Source organism: Pleurodeles waltl, chromosome 3_1 (assembly GCF_031143425.1).
Source record: "Pleurodeles waltl isolate 20211129_DDA chromosome 3_1, aPleWal1.hap1.20221129, whole genome shotgun sequence".
Taxonomy (NCBI): Eukaryota; Metazoa; Chordata; class Amphibia; order Caudata; family Salamandridae; genus Pleurodeles; species Pleurodeles waltl.
In genome coordinates, this window is record NC_090440.1 from 1,582,801,712 (window position 1) to 1,582,825,626 (window position 23,915).

A 23,915-nucleotide genomic window follows, 5' to 3' on the forward strand; every position below is an offset into this window, starting at 1 on the left:
GAATCGCAAAGTGGATTCTTGATACATCTGGCCCTAAATCCCATAGGATAAAGAAGAGAAATGTAGAAAACAATGAGAAAATGAGAAAATTTGGGTTAAAATGTGTATGTAAGAGTGAGTTAAAGAGACACAAAGCGCCTCATTATGACCCAGCGGTACACTGGCGGTACACTGGCCGGCGGTACAGTGGCGGTAACACCGACAACAGGCTGGCGGTGTTCCGCCAGTGACTTATGACCGTGGCGCATTAGCCAAGGCCATACCGCCGGCCCCTCCACTTGACCACCAGGCTTCCGCCAGGCGGTCATAATCCCCAGGGAAGCGGTGCTAGCAGCGCTGCCCTGGGGATTATGAGTCCCCAACCGCCAGCCTGTTCATGGCGGTAAACACCGCAATGGAAAGGCTGGCGGTAAGAGGGACTCAGGGTGACCCTGGGGGCCCCTGCACTGCCCATGTGCTTGGCATGGGCAGTGCAGGGGCCCCCAGGCACAGCCCCATCGCGCATTTCACTGCCTGATTTTTGGCCAGTGAAATGCGCAACGGGTGCTGCTGCACCCACTGCACATCAACATTGCCGCCAGCTCTATTATGAGCCGGCTGCGATGTTGATGTGACTTTTCTGCTGGGCTAGCGGACTGAAACGCTGACGGAAATGTCAATATAAGGAGCCAACAATACTGCCAGCACCGGCGCCCGCGTCTTCGGCGCTCTTCTTGCAAGACCACCGAAGTCGTAATGAGTGCCTAAGTGTGGCTAAAGAGGGTCATAAGGTGGAATAAAGACTAGGTATTGAGCTACACAGGCATTCAGTGGTGGCCTCCTAAGAAAAACATCGGGCCTCTGCACGTATTTTATTTATTTATTTCATTAGCTTAAATGGCTGATATCAGTCAGTGATTAATTGTACATTGAAGACATGATAATTATGGGCACACTGACAGTGTACAGTGGTCATAGTAGAGAACCAATGGAGCTCGTAACCCGATAAGTATGATAGGGAAAGAGAAACTGCAAGTCAAATTATGGGCCTGATTGAGAGTTTGGTGGAAAATTAAAGTACTGGTGACAGTTCACAGCTACTGTTTAGGCACCATAATTTCAGGAAGTACTGTGGTTACAAGAGAGAAGCTACCACTTTGAGGTTGCAGTGTCACCCTACCAAGGGTTCAATATCAATAGGGTGGCACAACTTGTTGGTATGTGCAGTTGGTGTTGTCTCCTGCCACACCATGTAATATTACTAATATGTAGCCACGATATGTGCCAGGTGTCACACATCATGTGATGGTCTAATGTATTTAAATAATGTTCCCACATTCCTGCATGGTCTAAAGATTTTCACGCAAATGACAGTGCTGCAATTAACTCAGAAAATAATGCGGACTGGCAGGTGAAAGCAAGCACATCTGCAGGCAGATGGAGTAGACTTATGAAGCAATTTATTGAGTAAAAGTCACCAAGTAAAGACGCAGCTATGGTGGCAAAGATAACAGCTACCGACCATCTTGTGCCTCAATTTTCTTGCTCTGCTCGGAAAGCTACCCACAAAATGTCTCAAAGTTCTCATTTTGGCCTGAGGCCCTGAAAAACAAATGCTTTAAACTGCATACTTGAAACTAACCCCCTCCCTGGGATTAAATGGCACCAACCCCCACACCACTCAGAACAACATTGAGACATAAAGGTTCCAAAAGTGTGTAGGGGATGAGTAAAGGAGTAACGAACAATTACCTCTTGGTTTGACAAAAAGCATATTCTTCAATAAAAAAAGGAAGCTCTGCCTCGGTTGCAGAATTCTCAATAAACCTAACATAGAGCTCCCACATTCCGAAAAATGATTGGGGTTGTTCTCACTGCTTTGGACCTGGTAACCCTGCTATTTAAGGACCGGATGATAGCGTGCTACCTTTACCAAAGACTACATGCCCCAAGTATTCCTCTTCACGTGGACCAAACTCACATGTGTCCTTCAACAGCTTCAACCCCTTACAAATAATAGTTGGTCGAATAGTATCAAGCCTCATAAAGAGTTCTTCACCATCTTTTTTATAACCCAACACATCATCTTCGAATACCAGTACTCCACAAAATCCCTTAAAGACATCACTTTTGACATGCCGAAAAAGCAGCAGTTGGGGGCATGGCCAGCCAAAATGCCCAAGTGGATGTCATCCACGGCAGCTCCCCCTACATGCTGAAGAAAAGTTAAGGCAATACCTCTTTTGACGACCTGATTTGAACCCTGAAGGCTGCCTGAGAATGCAAGTGGTGACAAAAATTCCCCGGGCCACTTTGGCGAACTTTTAAAACAGGGGATTGCAGTGGATTCTGTGTGGACCTTCAGGGACAAAATGGCGGCATGGTAGCAATATTGTACAGTCCACAAGCTTAATTAATGGAGAGGCCTAGAACGCTCCACAGTTGAGCTTACCACATAGTGCTGTGCCATCTTGCTTTGCACCAGAGACGAGTGGGGTCCACAAGAGACATCCCGGTGAGTGAGGCCCCAGGAGCCATGTGCCCAAGATCCTGACCAACAGCACCTAACCTTCTGAGAAGGCCAGTGCGACACCGCCTTTCCCCACGGGTGTCCCAGCCTATGAGGGAGGCCGAACTGAGGGTGCACAGGGACCCCCCAGGTATGGTGGCATTGACTGGGGTGTGGGAACCCCGAAGGCCACATGGGCTGCATGCCTGACTCTGCAGTGGCAGCATGGTGGCACAGTAGAAGTAGGATCAGGGTGTGTGGGTTCCCCCCTGCTTAACTATGACATCGCCTCACTCTGGGAAGCCCACTAATGCTTCCAGAAAGTACACTCTGTAAGCCCTAGACTGGCTTCACGAAGAGATAACGAACTTGCTGCCTGACCTCAATATGGCAGCACTTCACCACAAGGTCTTTATACAGACTCTACCTGCTTGCAGGGGTCTGGAGATTAAATGACCAGGCACCACTTATTTAATCGACTGCCCAGACACAAAAGCACCTCAGCGCACATGGGCAGCCGTAATTCAAAAGTTTGAACAAGGGCAACACCGGATCTCTACATATTGAATGCACGTAATGCTGCCTATATAGCCTTCCCCTGCAATAACAGTGGCACCACAAAATGGAATAAAGGACAAAGACTTCTTTGATATACACAACGCTCCTCATCCTTGAAAGAAGCGGCTAGAAATGGGGGTTTAGATAGGTACCGCATTAGCTATGGAAGGCATAGTGAGGCAAATGGTGGCCCCCAACAATGTTCTTGACGTGCCTTTAGGCAGAGAGCAACGGCCCCACCTGTAATGCTGCCCCAATCTACAAGAGTAACCTCAAGTGCCAATGGACAGCTGTACACATCAGCCGAGCCAGTGCCTTGGTAAAGGACTTACATTATACACGACAGGTGCTACACTGGTTCCCACCCTCGCCACTGACCAGTCTCATCTGACTTAATCTGCTGCCTTTATGCCTCCAAAGAAGCAACAACTTAACGGAGTTTACAGCTACTACGCCATAGCAGAGATGTGAGACACTGTGTCAATGCCATCCACAGGTGACAACACGTCTCTCAAAGGAAGATCTGCTGTCATCCCTATGAGATTTCAAGAAGAAACTCTGAGAGGAACTTAAAGCAGACCTGACTTCTTTCCTGGAAGCTTTGAAAACTGACCTTAATAGCAAACTTACCGTTCTCCAACAGTGGACACCCGGGTAGTGTATCTTAAAACCACAGCAATCGATCTAGACAGACGCAATGGGAAGATGGAAGACCTAACACAATTGGTCCATGCACAGTTACAGGCATTCCTTCTGAAGTGTGAGGATCTTGAAAACATAAGGATCAGAGACCTGAAAGAAGAAATGGAAGGTCCAGAGTGGGAAGCCTTTATGACGGGTCTCTTCTTGGATCTCCTGGGAGGCTCAGAGCTCAAAGTGAAGATCGATAGAGTCCATCGGGTGGGCCCAAAGATGTCAGGTAAGATAAAACACCCTTGTGATGTCTTGGCGTAGCTACACTCCTTTAAGGTGAAAGAAGCCATCCTTCAGGCAGCCTGGAAGATGGATGCAGTGATATTCTAGGGGGCTATCTGCTCTCTCTTTCAAGATATAGCCATGAACGTCACTTCACCAAAATCCTAGGGGTAAAGGAGGTGACAAATTGTCATTTAAATGTTACTTTCACTCACACACGCGTGCTTACGCATACACACACATTTCCACATTCACATACACACACTCTCCCTTCTAAAGGCACACACAACATATATTTAAAATCATTTTTTACTTTCCTGCCAGGGAGGGTAAAATTCCAGCAAATTGTAATTAATTCTTAATTACACTAATTGTGAATAATAACACATTATTCACTATTTGTGTAATAAAGAATTGACAAAAAACAAGGAAAGTAAGGCTGCTCTTGTGTGCCTGGGACTGATTTTGCCAAAGGCAAGCCAGAGGTTGCAGCTGCAATCCCTGGTGACCCCTAAAGGACGTCCATGGATATAGTGGCAACAGTTCTGGCCAGTAACAGACAAATTGAGAAGAGTACACATCAAATATTGCTGGACATATCCTTTTGGTTGGCCTTCGACCTGCACAACAAACCACACCATGTCACGGAACTGGCTGAGAGCCACTTCCTTTTGGATATCCCAAACCCTGAAGTTCAACCACCAGAGAAGGGCCTAGGAGCCTTGGGAGACAAAGTTAACAGCTCCTAAAGTACGGGCCTTTGGCTCTCCCAATGACGACCGCACCAACATAGGAAGCATTGAGCTACTATGGCTAAGCATCCCTTTCCCTTGCCTGCTCACATTGATAGGACACTGCCGAGTAACCCACATTGCTCAACCAGCTGTCGGAGAGACTACACGATACATGGCTTGTTTTGGGAAAATATATCATCTCCCAGGCAATGAGAGAGGAGCAATTGATGGAAGACTCCACGAACAGTACGATGCAAGGCCTACTCCACTCAGGTCCATTTTCAATTGTTCTGTTAAATGCCTTAACTAAAATTGCCACTCTAGTGAGACACTAGTGATTATAGACCGATTTTTCTCTTATGATGTATCTCTAGTTACATGATGCACGATGTACATGATTGGGGGACAGCTGTCCCATTTGTTAATTTATTGGTATTATTATTTTTTCTGTTTTTGAAAAACAGAAATTATTTAAGGGGTTGTGGGGTTCAGGGGGAGAAAATGACAAGGGAGGACTCAAAGGCAGGAGGGTTGGGGGGGATGGAACAGTTGGAACAGGCCAGGAAGGATGGTGGGACAACCAGTCCTTTGCTGAGGATTATAATGAGTGTTGATGCATTACTGACACCATGGCGAACATTACACTCACATGGAATATTAAGGGCCTCAATTAACAAGCCAAATGCCACAAATTATGGAAGTATCTTCTAGATCACAGCACAATGTGGAGGTGTTGCAAGAGACACATCTGAGGCGTGATATAGACCACAGAATAAGGTATAAAAACCTTCCCACAATGTATAAGTGTTCGGCTTCCACCAAGCATAACAGTGTGGTACTGTTCTTCCATTCTGCTCTGAAATTCCAACTGGAGGGCTATAAAACAGATAAGGATGGTAGAATGGTCTTGGTGAAGGGCCACCTTAGAGGTAGACTATGTACTTTCACTTCCATTTATGCTCCTAACTCTAACTAGGCCCCCATTTCTGCACTCACTCTTGACTCTGGTGGGAGGACTCGCTGAGGGAGAGATCAGCCTGTTAGGGGACTTTAAACTTACTTGGAATTGATGATCAGATAGCATGCACCCTCATAGATCACCCGCAGGCAGTTTCCCCAAAGCTCTCATGCAGGCAATCCAGACATTAGGACTCATGGACCCTTGGAGGACACTCCACCCCAAATCCCGCCACTATACATTCTTATCACACACGCACCGGACATACTCTAGACTAGACAATGGGCCTGATTTAGATCTTGGTGGACAGGTTACCCTGTTACAAACGTGACGGATATCCCATCCTTCAAAATCTAAATTCCATAGACATAATAGGATTTAGATTTCAGAGGCAGGATATCCGTCACAGTTGTGACAGAGTAACCCATTCCCAGAGTTCTAAATCAGGTCCCATTGTTTTCTTAGCCAATCCCTCAGACACAACCTGAGCACAGTGACGATTCTTCCATTCACCATATCGGACCACACACTGAATTCAGTAACGCTAGACTGGAGTAGCCCACCACTACAATATCGCCGTTGTTTCTTCCCTAACTCCCTGACAAGAGATTGCCTCTTTCAAAATGACTTACAAAAGGCTGTTAGGGCATTTGTTCAACTAAATAACCCTCAAGACACCACCCCGTCCAACAATTGTGTTATATTTAAAGTGTGCATCCAAGGAAAGTGCATTGTGGTAGTCTCAACCCTTAGCAGAGAGCAAACGATCGAGTGGCACTTGAAAAGGAGCTACAACAGCTGGAATAGACCCACAAAGCCACACCAACTATGGCCCTTCAGAGGAAAGTCACCACACTAATTGAAAAAGCCACCAATAAACAGTTACCGGCGGTAATGTTAGGTCTTGATGCCGAAAAGGCATTTGACAGGGTGAACTGGCCCTTTCTATTTCACATGCTGAAGGGCTCTGGTTTCTGTGACCAATTCATAGCAATGATACAAGCCAACTACACAGCGCCCAGGTCTAGGATCTTGATCAAAGGGGTTAGCTGAGAACTTTTCCATCTAGGTTTTATTTGCCCTCTGTCTTGAACCCCTAGCGACCAAATCTGTTACACCTTGGTTATCAAGGGCCTCAAGTTTTGCTCCAGACAGCACAAAATATCCCTCTTTGCTAATGACGCACTCCTAACGCTCACCTCACTCCACACTAACAGACTTCCAGGAAGAATTACACTTATTTGAAGATGTGGCGAGCTTTCGTATCAATTTGACAAAATCCTACTTGCTCAATTTGACGTTGCCCAACACAGAGATGGAGGCCCTAGATGTCTCGATTCTATTTCAATTGGCTAAAAAAAACATCACTTTCCTATGCATAAAAATCACACCCCAAGTGTCAAACCTGTATCAAGTCAATTATTCTCCACTCCTGTAGCAGTTGAAAGTGGATCTTAAACGTTGAGCGCCCATGTATACACGCTTTAAAGATGACAGTCCTGCCCAGAGTCCTATGCCTTTTCCAAGGCCTTTCTATTGAATTAGGCAGGGCTTTCCATTGACCCGGTATACACTAGTCACCTGTTTTATCTGATAGAATCGTAGAGCTCACTTGCTGTTTAGACTGCTCCGACTACTGAAAGATGCAGAAGTGATGGAACTCCCAGATTTTCAACCTTATTACAAAGTGGCACAACCATGGGTTATCACTAAGAGGTTGCTTCAGAGATTGGACAAACATTTGTTACATAAGGACAGGGCAGTTGTGGGGAGAGTCATTTGTGACGTATTAATAAAACCCAAAGCGGAGCACCCCCCAATGCCTATTTAAGCACCCCCACAAAAACAACTCAAGATACGGAGCAAGGTAAATAAGACTGTAGACTTGACCACCTTCCCTTCCCGCTTTATCCCAATACACTGTAACCCAGCCCTTCCCTTGGCTTAAGATCCCGGACCTTTTGATGCCTGGAAAGAGGGAGGATGTCTCACACTGGGATATTTAACCTTTGAACACTGACAGCGTAACTTCCACCTTGCAGTTTCAGAATGCTATTGTTATATACAACTGAAACACTGGGCTCTTCTTCTAGAAGTTAGAGCAGCAGCCACTAGAGACCTTACCCCAATTGAAAAATGAGTTACGAGAGCGGGAACTGCCAGGGGAAACATAACCTTTCCATACGCCATACAGCTTAACACACTTCTCACTGAGCAGCCATGCCACTTCGCTTTCGGGGAAAACACCTTGGGGACGAATTTCTTTTAAACCAAATGGCGAAAACTCTGGCGGGATATCCCAAATGTGATCACTCAGTAGGCACGAGAGAGGCAAACTACAAGGTTTTATATGACTGGTATCTATATTTTATTAAGCTGAAAAAAATATCTTCCCTGACACTTCTGATTTATGCTAGAGGGGTGTGGACTGCTGGGGGACTTTCACCCTATATGTTGGGACTGCTCAATGATTTGTGCTGGCTGAGATCTTAGCACAAATCAAAGACATTCTGGGATACCTGCTCCATGATACCCCAGGATTACACTATTGGGCCTGAGAGATGACACCCTGAAATGCCAAATTAAAAGAGGTAGGGCTATAATGTGGCTATGTTTGGGAGTGGTCAAATTAGCAAAAGTAGCAGCCTGGCAGAAGAAAGATGCCCCAGCGATGACACAACGGCATGCTTGTTTGTGGCAAGCCCTCACAATGGAGAGGATGGCTGACATCTTTCAAGATGATTTTCAAACTTTTAAATTAATTTGGGGCCCCTTGCTGTCCTAACTCTTCAATGATGTGCCACTGGTGCCTTGCCCCACAAGAAACAAGGGTGATTCATCTATTCTAATTGTAAAATTGATAAACAAGGTCTCTCCACCCAAGATTGGGGATTCCCCTCTGGGTTACATCTCCTCTATAAACATTCTCCACACCCACCATGTATGAAGATCAGGCTACAAACATCCATGTATTATTACTGTTTTTCTTTCACTTGTCTTTTTTTCTACATCTCTTTCTTTTTCCATTGACACGTTCAAGGAGATTGGAAGTTTGTGGGTGGGAGGAAGGGGGTTTTGTGTGTGTGTGGGGGGGAATTTTTTGCTTGAAACTTTACTGCATATTAGCTGTTCTTATTATATGCCTGTGCTGCGTTTGAATGGCTTTTGCATCCAAGAGACACTGTTTAATGCTTTGGCTGGTCAGAAATACAGTGACTGGGAAGATGTTGTTTACGCAGCTATTACCTGATATATGTAAAATTCAATAAGGAAAGATTTAACAAAAAAAATAACAGCAGTCGAAGAGAGTCCAAAAGGCATCCTGCAATACTGGAACACTCCATAAGGGTTTTAGAGGCAATAATAATTTGTTCTGGTCAGAGTGACAATCATTTAATCTATTTTGGGTAAGGGATGACTATCTACCCAAATCGTTTTTTTGGGGTAACTGAGATCAATGAACATTATTAATTCATTATTTTTCCACACAACAAATACGGGGGACATCCATAGTGATGAGATTCTATTGATTCAATCACCCCTTCAGTTGCTACAGTAGCCTATCTAACTAATATCTGACAGTCCGCTGCATGCATCTCAACTAGTAATTGGTCCGTACACTCCCTCCTTTCAGTTTAATTACATGTTTGAATCCATCAAACAATTTTTCCCAAATACTGCATCCAAACTGACTAATCTCTCACTTTCTTGTACATTCTCCACCTACAGCACTTATAGTGTACAGTCTGGTTTGAGATCTATTCCCAAACAGCATTGTTCATGCCATCCTAGAAAATCCAGGACATTGAGTGAGACACCTCCCTTGCACCTCCTCCACATTTGTTTCTAAATACCCCTCAAGGCAAACTTGGCACCATTATACCCGTAAGAAATAATTTCCAGAGAGAATAATGCTTTACATAGTCTGCTTTTTCAATGCTTATTTTTAAAATGATGGCAATTTTTAATCCAGGGCCTGTTAACAGTGGAACTTGGACTCCACCTATAGTGAAATCCTCAGTGGAGTCTTTAGATTTGGCAAATCACTTTCATGAACCACCAGCCTCAGAAGTAAGTTGCTCATCTTACTTGCCTGGTTTTGCTCAGACTCCTACTCTACTACACTCATCCTGACAGTCTTGGAATTCATTCTGCACGCCCTGACAAAATTACCAATAATTCCACATTTAGCACCCTCTTTTCCAAGAGAAGTAGAGTGTTTGAAAGAAGCAACATGAAATTTTGATCCACATTAGTAGCAAATATTATTATCACCCAAAAATCTATTTTTCTCAAACTATTTGCCAGTGCTTGATTTGTTCCACCTCACAACACATACAGTTTCCTCAACACTTCTTTTGAGCTCTTTAGTTGACTCTTGTATACTGTTTGCAATTTCCATTGCTTCTTAAAGTGACAGATGTTTTCAATCTCTCTTTATCCTCTCATAGTAGCATTGTGGGAGCAATTGATCTCTTAGAGTTGATCCATGAAGTTGCCAAATTCACAGTCGGCTGTTAAAAATCCTAAAAAAAGATACACACTTGTCAATTGTTTCTGGAGCAGAGTATTATCTGGAAACACTGAAAATGTATTTGAGTCTTCTTATTAGATTTGGAGGTTTGCCAAAATGTTTTTCTAACCTTTTGAATGCTTCTTTATACTCATCAAGTTATCCTCCTTTATCTTCTGTATAGTATGAAGGTAGATGCTCAAAGATTTTTTGTCCTTCCAAACATAGAGAGTGTTTGTCCTGCCAGCCTTGAATTTAAACCCATCAATTGGACCAAAAAAAGACAAAGAATGCTCTGGACCTCTTTTGCCAACATAAAAGTGATTGTCCAGGAAATTGCAGAAAAGGTGTTTGGGGGTTTATGTCCTGAATATAGTGTGCAGTAATACCAAACTTTGCTAGAGAAACACAAACAGAACAGTGCCATAAACAGCAAGGTCAACTGTGAGTAGAAAATAAGAGACAAGGTTACAGCCAAAATATCAAATGTGGTGAATATAATAAAGTATTAACAGTATAAACATTAGATGGTTTGTATATGCAATGGAATGAACAGCAGGTATGCTAAACGTCAGCAAAATACAGACAACTCACCTTTGCAGTGATTGCTCATGACAAGGTGCGTAGATCAGGCAGATTGCGAGACGGCCTCTACATTTGAGCATGTGCATACAAAGAATGGTTTCAAAGATCAAGATACATAGAGGTGAAAGAATAGAAACTGTATCAAAGGAGATTTCAGAATAAAAAATGCAACTGACAACACCAGCCCTCAGTAACAGCTGCCTCCATAACCGCTATAATGATGAGGTCATCACAGGTGACTGTAGTGAGTAGTAGTTTCATCTGGGAGATGAACACAAGGAATTGGCTAACACCACAAGTTGAGAGCTTGTTACTGTGCAGAGTAGGTATGTTTCCACGTCACTTGTCACTAGTGTCGCATGGAACAAAGCAGATCCCCAGGCAGTCAGAATAACAGTGGTGGCAAAGATTGTCTTGCGCCGTTGTCATCTTCTCACACATCTCAGAATACTGACCACACAACATTCTCCTTTGGAACAAGAGGAGTAAAGCAGCCTTAACAAGACATTATAAGGACACAATGACTCTGCATGGCTAGTTCTGGTAATTGTAGGTGAAATCAAGGGCTACGCCCACATTCTTCTCGTAGGCCTCATTTGCACTCACTGACCTGCTGTGGACACTCAGCTATTGACCTACTCTTTCATTGTACAGATATGTCTGCTTTGTTCATTGTGCTAGAGTCCCACTTCTACAAGTATCTCAGAGTGCATGGCCTAACTCAAAGGAAACTAAGGATTGAACAGAGCTGGTTTTAGCCCCCGCCTAAAGGTGCAGGAGACTCACCTGACCCATGGCCCGCTCATCATAGAAGTGGTTGCTACTAGAAGGATTATTGTTTGTTTCAGTGGTATCTGCCTTGGACGGCAGAGTGGCTGACAGTACTCCACATCCTCATCTCTAACTAAACCTAGGTCTGCAGCTTGACGAAGCTCACACTGAGTTTCTGTCATGGAGTAAGTATAGCTGCTTTTCTGCGCAGAACAAATTACAAACATCATCGTTTCAATGCATGAAACAAGCAGATTGCCATCTCACAGGCACCACACGTCTAGAAAACAAGCAGTTGCAAATTTTAAACATCACCGAGGATTTTTATGTGCAAAAGTCCTTCTGTAGCCGATTTAGGTGGAACATTTGCAAATGTAATGTAAAATTATATTCAGATAAGAGAACACATCATTTTGGGTTTGACAATGCTAAAAATGCCAAATGTTGTTGAAAGTACACTGCCCTTTATAACTTAGAGAACAGGATTGCTACATAACTCACAGGTTCATCCCTGTTTGCATTCCCTATTCTCGATATCTGAGTCTGTGTCTCCAACTGCTTTGCTTTAATTTCTGCGACCTGAATGAAATTTGGGGTGTTTCTAGTCGGACTGAGATTTAGGGGTATATTTACATGCCCCTAGCGCCACCGGAGTGTCACTTTTTGTGACGCTCCAGTGACGCTGTGCACTGTGCCATATTTACATGGTGCCGCTAGGCCACTCTTTGTGGCGTAACGCCGCCTTGTAAATATGGGCCCCTCTGATGCAGTTTTCTGTGGCATAGGGGCATGCAATGGCTGTTTCTGTGGGCGCTCCACCGCAACGCCCATTACTTTTGACACTGACACATATTTTTAAAAAATTGTAAATCTGTGTCAGCGCCAAAAACTAATGCCACCGCAGGGGTTGCGTTAGCATGCCGCAACAAGAAAAAATACTTTTATTTCTCAGTGCTTTTGTTTTTTCTATGTGTGCTGCATTCTGCAGCACAAATAGAAAGTGCAAAACACCATGAATGATTGTTTATGAGCAGGAAGGTGTTCCTTCCTGCACATAAACAATCATTCAATAATGACAATTTGCTACTTCTACGTGTGCTGCATTCTACAGCACACATAGAAGTAACAAATCGCCATTGTGGATTGTTTATGTGCAGCAAGGAACACCTTCCTGCACATAAACAATCATTCCCTTCAACACAGACACCCTTGCGCTATGGTGCAAGGATGCCTGCAGCTGGCAGCTAAATTTAGCGCCAGTGCTAGGGGAAACACAGGGATGCGCTGTATTTATGTAAATACAGAGCATCCCTGTGTTTCACTAGTGACACAGCTTGGCGCTGTTTATTTTGGCGCGGCGCCATGCTTTGCCACTTTTGTGTAAATATGTCCCTAAATGTCCTGTTAACCTGGTAAGGTAGCTCAATATTTTGGGCTCCTGCTTCCAACAGCTATCTATAGTCTGAATGTCACAAGGTAAAATCCTGGCAGGGCCTATTCTGCCTTTCGACTGTGGTGCAAGCAGAATGGGGGGCACTGACTTCAGGGGGTGCTGTATTTAGCAATGGCTTACGAAACTTGCAATTTAAAAGCACATGCTGAAAAGTTTCTTGTGTGTCTACCCTTCAGAAAACAAGTAAAATGTCATGATATGGCTTGTGATTCATTTTCCTGCCAGGGAGAGAGATGGGAGTTTTGTCTAGGGGCAGCCTTGACTCGCCATAATGCCTGCTGCAAAGAATAGAACTATATTTTATGTGGATTGCTGAGTGGATTAGTAAAGCCACCCTTTACGAGTGCATTAAAACAAATTAATGTATGCGAAAGGGGGGCTATGGAGAGATGAGATGCACATTTGCCAGGTGATAGTAAGTGAATCCGAGGAGATGGTTATGGGGTGGGTGGTGCCAAACAAGACTGTCGCACATGTCGCGACCAGCGCTAAAGCTGGCCCTGGTTGACTTGCTGTGTAATTGTGAACTGCCTGGCCTAGTCTAGATCCAGAGATGTTTTAAGGCATGGGCAAAGTGGGCTCCTGCCCAGAACCCCCCTTTAAAGGGGCCCACTTATAAACCGTTCAGGACAGCTGTTTAGAGTTAAAAATAACCAATTTGTTTAATTTATTTTCTCTGAGCCAGCCTAGGCTGTCTGGCCAGTCCGGCCACTGTCTGAGATAGACTTAAAGAAGGTGCCTATTTTATTCTGGTTTGATTCACCAAACATGTGTAAACATTTAAAGTGCATAGGCTCAGCCTTGCTGCACTGGCATTTGTCATTATTCAGCAGGTGGTATCTACTGCGTAGTAACCATTGGCATGGTGTGGTTCCTCTGTGATTGCATCATCATTTTGGGGCTGCAGCTAGGTGATGCGATGATAGTTTCCTGCTTTCTGACTATGAGTACCAGAAACTCATGGCATAGGCAGTGCAGTAAACAAAAGCACCTATAAGCACCCTGTCCTGAATGATTTTCACAGACTAGCTACATTGTAACAACATATATCGAGGGTAGAAGCTGTGGCCGGACCACTAGTCTTTCTGTTTTTGTACCAGGTAAGCTATGTTATACGTAAACTTCATTATATGCTCCCTGTGATTTCTCCATCCACATGGAGCCACTGCAGGGCCGGTGTGATCGCAGTCTGGTGCCACCTCACGCAGAGCCGCTGTTCCTCAAACAGAAGGAACTAATGTGCAGTAAACAAACAAACATCCTCCCTATGCACAGGCCCAAAATACAAGACAGCAGTCCACAGCACTACATGCAACAGTCAGATTCAGACTGATAATCCTTCTGTTCCTTTGACGCTGGCCAGGCAGATAGAACATGTTTGCTCTAATGCTGGGCAAATAGGCTGGCCAAAGAAGAGGGTTGTCAACGATACGACCAGAGCATGGAGGGCGTAAATGAGCTGGAATTGGAATACATTGAGAGTTGTTCTGAGCAAGGGCCTCCAAATTATGTTTGGCGCGGCGCCCCCAAAATCTTGAAGATGTCCCTGTCCAGATCAGTCAAATAATAACCTATTGCAGGCCAGGAATCCTAATTCTGGGTTAGTTCAATTGCGCTTTTAATATATGAGGTTACAGTGGTTTCGCTGATGATAAATTGATGTTTGAAGGTTTTATAACTTGTCAAAATAAACAAAACAACAATTTGCTGTTTTTGACCTCACTGTCTTCATGTATTTGCATAATGGTGGGAACAGGAAGCGGTAAACCCAGGACATAGCTGGCTGGCCCCATGTCTTGGGTGACTGAGACCTTCGTTCTGCCAATGCCTGTTTGTCAAGATCACATAAACCGCGATTCCGAGTTTGCCTGCATCGATGTGCTTTTTATCACACCAGATAAAAAGCAATACCCTGGGTTATGTTATTTATCAGGTGCAAGAAATAGCACTTAGTACGAATTTTGGGGAATTTCATGCAGATTTTGATGCTTACTGCACCAAAATACACATGGCATAGCAAATAATGCACACATTTGACCTACACAAATCTGACAAGGGGTGGAATAATGAGTGCCCCTGGTAACTACAAGATGTTGTAAACAACACTCAAATCGTACTCCCACCACTTCTAAACCATTACATTGTACAAAATGTGTAATTTTTTTATATCCTATTTCATGGACATAACTGCCTTTTGCTATTCGCTATAAAGTATCTCTGAGTTGCCAGTACAACTACAGAGTGGATAAAAGGATAGAGCATGGGCAATATTCCCATGGAGAGACCCACCATGAAGCTTCACATCATACATGACGATGGAAGGGCAACCATAAGTACAGCACACTTCTAATGTATAATACTCTACAAAAGTTGCTCCCTTTAGAATACTAGTCCAAAGAAAGAATGAATAGCTTACGTGCAATGTGCTGATGATGGCCAGCAAGCTTAAAAATAAAAGGTCACTGTCATTTCTGAATAAACCTTCATTTTTGCTTATAAAGATATAACACATGAACCAATCAGCTTAAATGCACGTTCTAAAGTATTTTTCCAGGGAACAATATAATTTACTTAAGGGAAAAAATGAGATATTTAATCAACCACAACCCCTTTTTTCCTGGCAAACAACCAAATATTCACAGCTAGAAGAACACAAACCGTATTGTTACGAGCAACACCTGTGTACCTGCTAGCCTTCAGAGCAGAACACAATAACAGCATCCAAAAGTGGCCACCATAATCCAAAGGGCGTGGCTGCACACTAGTTAGCACAATTTATTTTGTAAATATCTTTATTACATTTTGTGTTTTATAGGCATATGGAACAGAATTACATTTGGCATACATTAACACCACTCTGTGTTGGAGGAAGTAAGTCAGATACATTTCAAACGTATGTGTGTATTGGGGTCACTCTCCCTCCCACCAAGTCCCTGACTCGCAGAAGGACCAAAGTAAGTAAACAGGATATCATGTAACACTGGCCAACAATAAAACCAATAGTGCATCTCTTTACCAACATCTAGGCAGTTGCTTCAAGTGTATTTACATTTTAATATGAACAAAACAAATCGCAACAATAGAAAGTCAAGCCCCACCCCCTTCCTAACTCGCATGTGAGTATATGTAATCATGGCACAGTTCAGTTTGACCCAACCACCATAACTCCAGCGTTACTCAAGTAGCACTCTTCAATGGATGGGTATCTCACAGTGAGTGATCTCATATAAATTTCTCCTGGTCAAGCCTGTGTATCCATCCATTTAATCTTAAGATCTGTCTACAGCATCTGGGAGTGAAGTGGGATCCGGCATACGTGTGTCCACCTAGGGTCAGTGGCAATGCCTTCAAGGGGGACATCCGTCTGACTTCGCTTTGAGCTTTTCCAGGCAAGTGTCCCAACATCCCAGTGGGTCTGTCCCATCCCCCCTCATGTGCAGCCGTCTGTGTACCGCTAGTTCGGCTAGCGCCCACCTATGCAAGTCAGCCCATCAGCGCCTCAGTGGGGATACCGTAACTGACTTCCAGGCCATGGTGACGCATTGTTTAGCCTTAGTTTCTTTAGTGATATGCCCTATATTAAGCAAAAACCGAACTAGGTCCGGTGAGAACAGACAGTTCATCACCTCCAACACCATTTGCGTCACTTGTTTCCAGAAGGGGCGTATCACTGCACACAACCACACCATGTGAGAGAAATCAGCATTGTCTGATCTGCACTAGGGAGAAGTGTTAGGTGCACCTGCTAATCTTTTGTGGGGTGAGGTATGCAAGGTGAAGATATTGGAACAAAATGAGGTGAAACTGTGCAATGCTTGTCACCTACCTGACAGATTGGGGGCACCAGTCCTAGAGTTTATCCAGCATATCAATCCAAATTGTCAATTTCCACCAGTCCCAAAAATCCCCCCGTCAGAGCTGTCTCCAGAAGTGACTCATAGGAGGTTGTTCCTGGTCAGACCCCCAAGTCTTCTGCATCACACCCCTAAGGGATGAGTATAGTAAGAACTGTTCAGGTCCCAGCCTGTGTTCTAATGCTATAGTGTAAAAGGCACAGAATCCCTCTTCAGGCATCCATCAGCCCAGGTCGTAATCCCTGCTTCCTCTCAGTCTCAGACACAATGCATTGCTCTCAAACCTGCGCATTGCGGCATAGCCTAAATTGGGCAACTGGACACATAGGGTATGTGTTGTTGACCATCACATGTATACCGTCTCCGGATATATAAAGCTGTTCATAATATTACACTATCTGTATCCTGAGAGGGGTTGTCCAAGAGCCTGTGCAATAGTGGTCATCCGGCTAGTTCATCTAGGATTCCCGCATATTCGAGTGATGGCACACCAGTGAGCCACTGCATCGGCCACTGCAACTGTGCTGCAGCTTAATATTGTTCATAAGCAGGGGCACCAAGGCCCCCTTCTTCCAAGGGGGTGAATAAATTACTAAGAACCACACGTTGCCTACGGTAATCCCATATTAGGCTAGTCAGAACACTCCATAAATCTTTAAAGAAAGCCTTCCATAAAATCAATGGAAGGGCTGCAAAGAAATATAACTACCATGGTAGTACCAACATTTTGGCAATGATGATCATGCCCATGGGGGAGAGAGGTAGTCTGGTCCAACTGGCAAGTAGTGGAGAACGGCGTTCACTGCCTTACCTAGGTTCGCATCCATCAGCGCTTGCACCTCTTAGTTTACCTGCACTCCTAAGTATTTAGTGAAATCAAACTGCCAATTCAATACTGTTTGTGGCAGTACATCTCGGCGGTCCTCAGGAATGGGTATCAGAGGAAATAAGCAGGACTTATCCCAATTAATATGAAGCCTTGCTGTGGACCCAAATGTGTTTAACACTGCCATAACCTCCGGTAACACAGTGTAGCATGCACATGAGGTTTTCCATCTCCAAGGTGAACAGCAATAGCTAGAGGGGGCAATCCTGTTGTGTACCTCTAGTCACCAGAAATGGGTCAGAGATTACGTCTCCCATGCGCACCCTGGCAATCGGATTGGTGTACAGTAGTGCCACCCATCTGAGGAAGGTGGCCCAAAGCCCATGTGTGTCAGGACCACCATGAGGTAAGGCTCTCCCAAGGTGTGAAATGGCTTTTCAATATCAAGGGAAGCGACTCAACCCATCTTTTCAGTGTCTTGCCCAATCCATAATGTGGAATAATCACCACAGGTTAATGAAGGTGTTGTGCCCAGGGATGAAACTGTTTTGATCAGAGTGTACTAATGAAGGGACTACTGTGGTCAGACAATTGGCTGGGATTTTCCCAAGAATCTTGTAATCAAGGTTTAAAAGGGACAGAAAGCAATGTCATATTTGAAGGATCCCGTCTGGGTTTAGGAAGGGCAACAGTCACCGCTTCCTTAATAGAATTCGGTAAGGTGCCACTAGCCTCTGCTCCTTTATACACCTTCAGAAGGTGAGGGGACAAATGGGCATGGTAGTGTGCATGAAATTCAATTGGGAACCCATCAGTTCCCGGCACCTCCCCTCTAGCTATGTGTGCTCTTGGTTCTTGTACTTCTTACAATGTAACCCAGCTGTTAAGCTCCTGCCACTGTATGGGGCTGACTGAGTGTGCTGAATATGCAGGGAGATCATCTGAGTCTACCACTGAGGATTCCCTATATTAACCCCTGTAATAGTCTTCAACTAAACCTTTGATTTCCTCTTGAGTGTTCACCACATGCCCCGTCTGGAGTCGGAGAGTTGGAGTGTGGGTATCTGGGGGACTCTGAGTGTAAGAACCATGCCAGTATGTGTCCAACTTTAGCTCCAAGTTCCTGTTGACGCTGCATGTAAGCTTTATAATTGAAGTTGAATAATCTACCCATTAGCTTGGTAGGAATCTTTGGTGGTCTGGACCTACCCCACCCAAGCGAGATCAGTAAGGGGTTGTGATCTGAGATGGTTTGAAACAGATATTCTGTTTGCATGCACTGTGTGATCTAAGCCAATGACACAAGGACCATGCTCAGTCTAGAATGTAGCTTGTGTACCGTCAAGTACTCCATGTCAGCTGGCTGCAATAATCACCAGAGATCCCCAACCTGCAGATCATGGGCCCAGATGTTCAGATTTTGTGAGACAGAGCAGAGAAGGAGTGTGCCCTGGGGAGGGGAGGTATGGCTCTATCCTTCACTAGATCTAGGACCCCACTGTAGTCCCCGCACCAAAGTGTGTGTGTCACTGGATCTGCCGGGAGGGCGCTGACAATACCCAGCTGATTATCTCACTGACAGAAAACCCCATTACTGTCAGGAATTTCCACAACAGGATGGAAGCCGTCGCCGCTGGAAGAAGGACAGCTGCCTCAAGCTCAGCTCTGACAAGACAGAGATCCTCATCCTGGGACCATCCACATCAGCCTGGGATGACTTTGGCGGCCATCCGCCCTTGGACCCCCCCTCCCACCCCAACAATCCACTCATGCAATCTCGGCTTCATCCTGGACTCATCGCTCACCCTGACCCGCCAAGTCAACTCTGTCCCATCCTCCTGCTTTCACACACTCAGACTTCTCCGGAAGATCTACAAATGGATCCCAAAGGACTGCTTCAAAACCGTAACCCATTCCCTGGTTACCAGCAGACTCAACAATGGCAACGCCCTCTACGGCGGCACCATCCAGAAAAACCTGAAGAAACTACAGCACATCTAAAATGCCTCCGCCAGACTCATCCTGGACATTCCCGCCATGAACACATGTCCAATCACCTGAGAGACCTCTACAGGCTTCCTATCGAGAAAATAGTTCATTTCAAATTCCCCGTCCATGCATACAAGGCCCTCCACGACATAGGACCTGGCTAACTCAAACACTGCATTACCTTGTACTCTCCCACCAGTCCTCTCCACTCCACTCAACAAGCACTAGCCACCGTACCCCACATACGGAAGACCTTACTGGGTGGAGATCCTTTGCCTACCTTGCGGCAAAGAGAGGGAACACCCTGCCCCTGCACCTCAAGCAGTCACCATCGCTACCTCAATTAGGAAGGACCTTAAAACCTGGCTCTTCAACTGAAGCTTAGAGGACAACCCTCCCTCTTAGTGCCTTGAGACCCTCAGGGTGAGTAGTTGCACTTTATAAACCCTGATTTGACTTGATTTGGGTGTCTTAGTGGTGTAAAAGGCCACCTGTCAGGGTGTCAGACGTATACTGCCACCAGTGTTAAGGGTAACCCATCCAGTGTCCCCTCTTCCACTGCATAGGTGCCCTCGAGATTTATCTTAGTATGGGGCACCATAAAGGGCACCCGGAGCTACCCACACCAGCACACCACTTGCATAACTAAAGTATGTCATGGCATACCACCGTCTTCTCAATCTAGTGAATTCCAATAACGTAAGGTGGGCGTCCTGGAGACATGCGAGTAAGGGTAAATCTTGTATCTCTTAGCATATGAGACCATAGCTCTCACATTCCAAGTAATTAACTTATATTCCTGCACTACGATGGGAAAAGTTACTTACAACCCCAGGTTGGCACCAGTTGTAGAAGCCAAAAGAAAGAAACCAACACCCAGAACCACACATGTGTTCGCAAACCCCAAGAATACTTCAAACTCCCTTCCCCTGGCCGCCACGCAACAGTGGATCAATAGGCCATAAACCCCCAAAAAGTGTATAAACAAAACTGTGAAAGAGTCTTGCAGACAATGGGGGTAATACGTGGCAACCATAGTTTGTCTCAACTATAATCAACCATTATGTCCTGTAGTGCCACAACCAATACAAGATGTACCTCACCCCACTGCCACTGCACATCAGGGTCATCATTACTGAGCCAAAGCAGCTGTGGCATTGTTCCTTTCCATATCTATGAATATGATATAGTAATAACAGAGTCTTCAGAGGACATCAGCAGTCATCGGGGTAACCTCAGGACCCTCTTGCAGAGTCCCCAGGAGGTCATTCGACAGGGAGCAACTCAGAGATTGTGTCTCTGAAGCATCCAAAACACCAGTGCCGGTATCAGAGCCATGGGACCCCAACCATACCAATGCAGCTACCACTTGCGCTCTTTCTTTTGCTGCCTGGTCTCGGGAAGGGTGAGAGTGGTACTTACAGGCCGATCAGTGTCACCTCCGTGCCAGAGTCCAACCCTCCTCAGTGTCCTGCTGATTCGCTAGTTAGCACACTTGGCATCATGGCCCTCATTACAACATTGGCAGTAAATGTCACTTACCGCCGTGCAGAAGACCGCCAACACACCACTGCGGCGGCGGAATCCTGCTACAGCTATTACGACCCACATCTCGGAATCCGCCAAAATCCAGACACCCACACAAGTCCGCCACACCAAAGGTCAGTGATAAACTGGCGATAACAAAACCGACACCGTCACACCAACAGGAATACGCCCACACTATCACGACCCACGAATCCACGCAGCGGTCTTTCAAATGCGGTATTCCATTGGCGGTACACACCGCCGCGCTCAAAATACACACACATTTACAAAACACAACCACATTGGACAATTCCAAATACACACACCTGATACACATACACACACCACTCCCACACACCCAATACAATATAAAACACACACCCACATCACCCACAAACCCCTACGACAAAAACAGAGAAAGAAGCACAGAGAGAGACACCACTATCAACAATACTAGCATCCATAGCATCCACAGGCACACACCATCATCACTCACACAACATTCACGCACCTCAGACAACACACACAAACACATCCCCTCACACATCACAACACACACCACCTCACACATCACCCACACCACACCATGGCACCGCAAAGATACCCCAGGTTCTCTGAGGAGGAGCTCAGGGTCATGGTGGAGGAAATCGTCCGGGTAGAGCCACAGCTATTCGGATCACAGGTGCAGCACACCTCCATAGCTAGGAAGATGGAGCTATGGCGCAGAATCGTAAACAGGGTCAACACAGTGGGACAGCATCCAAGAACTAGGGATGACATCAGAAAGAGGGGGAACGACCTACGGGGAAGGTGCGTTCCGTGGTGTCAAGACACCAGATTGCAGTTCAGAGGACTGGCGGCGGACCCCCACCTCCTCCCTCACAACTTACAACATGGGAGGAGCAGGTCTTGGCTATACTGCATCCTGAGGGCCTCGCAGGAGTAGCAGGAGGAATGGACTCTGGTAAGTCAAATCTTAACTATTACAGTCCCCACCCTCACCCCATCACTCCAACACCTCACATATGCCCCTCTATCACAACCCACACATCCCAACACCAAACCCTGCATGCAACACCAAAGCATGGACACCAATCACCAATGCATGTCCACTACAAATACCCACACAGATCCCCAAAGCAAATATCACACAAGGTCCTACACAAGAATGTAAGCACTGGGGTACAGGGTCACCCACCCATTGCACACGATGGCACACACACATGCAATAATCATGCCTTTACACCCCTGCAGAACCCCTACCCAACGTCACCAGACAGGAGGTTCCAGACATGTCCACTCCCCCCACAGAAGAGGCCCACAGTGATGACAGCAGCTCTTTCTAACTGGATCTAGATGACCAGCCCGGCCCATCTGGGACCTCTGGACAGTCAGTTCCCCACACACTGGCACATGCCACCACAGAGCCTCCCCCGTCAGGAAACACCATCACAGCACCCACCCTGCGGGCCCATACCTCTGTCCCCAGGACGCGTCAAGCAGCAGTGTGTCCACCACTACAGGGAACCCAGGCAAACCCACCACCCCAAGAACATCAGGGACCTGGGGGAAGTGGGTACACGGTTCAGGGACAGAGGAACAGGAAAACCGGGGAACTGGGAGGACTGCTGTGCGACATGGGGAGGACAGGCCCAGGGAACCCACTCTCCACGAGGCCCTCTTCAACATAATAGGAGCGTACCATCATTCCCAAGAGACGATGGCAACGGTACTGGCCAAGTTTCAGGAGACCCAGCGGCTGCAGGAGGAACAGTATTTGGGGATCAGGAAAGGAACTCAAGTCCATCAACACCACTCTGGTCACCATTTTAGGGGTGCTGAAGGACCTTGTGAACACCAGGAGGGACACTGTGGCACAACAAGGGGCCCCAGACACTAGCCTGGATGATGAACAGCTCACCACCTCCGCCGGCGCTAGTGGGCAGGAGGCACTGCCACAGGACCACGACACCAGCACCCCACCCCCTGCAGATGGAGAACCACCCCACAAACGGTCCCTGAGATCCAGGACAAAGACAGAGAACAATGCCAAGACCCCCGCAAAGAAATGAGACCACCCTGAATGTCATCCTTCTGTCCCACTTCGTCACCCTGTCCATCCATCAACTGCACTAGCTCCACTTCCTATGCCCCTTTGGACAATGCACCTGTGAAACAAATAGACTGGACTCTGTCATGGACATTCCTCACCATCACCCCTGCCCATTTTACAACCCCCTCCACTAATTTGCACTTAAATAAACACCCTTGAATCACAAAACAATCTGGAGTCAGTCTGTGCTTTCACAAATATGTATTTGCTATAACTAAGGAAAATAGCAATGTCGATTGTATTGTCAACATACCTACGTCACACAGCTCTAGTCTATGAGGTAATATAGCGAAGGTCACACAGTGGGACCCACATCTGTGAAATGGAAAGGCAAAGTGACAAGTCAGGGTCCATACACTGGGTGAAAGTGACAGACATATAATAGGTCTAACAATTGTTTGAGATGTGGGAGGCAGTGACATCTTCTTACCTGTGTCTCACTGTAAGTATTGCTGGATAACGTTGTCTCTGTTGTCGATATCCTCTTCTTCTGCCTCCTCTTCTTCACTGTCCACAGGCTCCACAGCTGCCACAAGACCTCCTTCTGGACCATCCACCTGCAGAAAAAGAACCTGTCGTCGCAAAGCCAGGTTGTGCAGCATACAGCAGGCCACGATGATCTGGCACACCT